Genomic DNA, 1,520 nt, shown 5'->3' on the forward strand with positions numbered 1-1,520 from the left:
TCTTCTGTATGGTCTAGGGCCTTAGGGGGTCATTGTGGTCATACCTCTAAAGCAAAGGAGACTTACTTCCAGGAGTGGGTCCAGCTGAAGGATTATCACTCGATGAGCAGACACTGGGGTGCCTGTTTTGTGTCAGGTGTTGTGAACTTCAGGTATTGAGAGCCTATGTGCCCCTCTTTCCTGGCGTTCTGTCTCTTACTGTCTCTCTGTCTCTCTTGTCTCTCCGCACATAGATTCAACCCCCTCCCAAATGGGTACTCATTTTATAGATAAAGAAAGAAATTTGAAGAGATTGAGAAACTTGCTGAAAGTCACTCAGCTAGAACATAGTAGAATCAAAACTCGATCTTATTATTTTGGAGGCCTTGTTCTTTCTACTACAATGTTCTGCTGCAGAACCTAATTTAAAAGGTCTTTTTTTTTTTTTTCCCCTGACCAAATCCCAGGCCCCTGGCCCTCAAGGTCTACATTTCTCTTTGTGTCCCGTGGATCTTTACATCACAGTTCACAGACCTCTCTGTGGAAGGAGTTGTTCTGTTCTCTGAAGATAAACAAAAACCACACGGGTCGGTCTCCTGAGGGGTTCTCCCTGCAGTCAGGGCTCTCAGGGGCCGATGGCAGGCTTCCTGGAGGCCCCCTGTTTCCCCATTCTTTGCTGTCTGGTTTGGTGGGCTGGGCGGACCAGGGGAAAGGACTCCGGGCTGAGCTGGGTGACTGGGCTTCCAGTCAGCAGGTTATCATCTCGGGCAATCAATTTCCATTTTGATCCTCAGTTTTCTCACGTGTCAAATGATCAAAAGCTCTCTTCTGGATCTGAATCTCTTACTGGAGTTCCCATAGGGCCAGAGGGAGGGAAGTGGTACATGTGGTTATGTGTGGTTGGGTACATGTATGTGATGGGCTAGGGGACTGCATTTGCTAGTGAATTTGCACTCCTAGGAGGAGGAAACCTTAGCCACTGGGTTTGTCTACGTGAGAGAGGGGCCCTAGTTCTTAGGGGAGCACAGGTTTGAGTTTTTTTGACCCCTATCTTGTATCTTCAGTGCCACTTTTGCTTCTGGGTTTCAATTAAAATGAATTATTTTATTTGCAGAAATATTTTAAGATGGTTGAGTTTTAAAATATATTATAATCTTCTCAGGTCACATGAAATTTTATTTAGAAGATGAAATAAGAAGTTGCAGATATCTTCTTTATCCTAGAATATGAAAGTGGGGGGTTCCTTCATAATCTAATGTGCATCTTTTAATTTGAAGTGGTTCATTTCTACTATCATTAGTAAGGGTTGTGCTCTCTATTTAGAGTTGAAGAAGAAAGTAAATGATGGGTCAAATCCAAACACGCACACAACTACCCATTTCAAATTGTTTATTTCTTTCCCAGCAAGCAAGAGCCTCATTATTTTTGGTTTTGTAATTGGATAGAGAAGAAAATATGAACTGGCCATTAGAACGTAATCTGGTGCTTACTGTGTTCTGCAAGCTTTCTAAATTTCAGGAGACCATATCTAAAACGTGTTG

This window comes from Vicugna pacos, chromosome 7 (genome assembly GCF_048564905.1).
Source record: "Vicugna pacos chromosome 7, VicPac4, whole genome shotgun sequence".
NCBI classification, from domain to species: Eukaryota; Metazoa; Chordata; class Mammalia; order Artiodactyla; family Camelidae; genus Vicugna; species Vicugna pacos.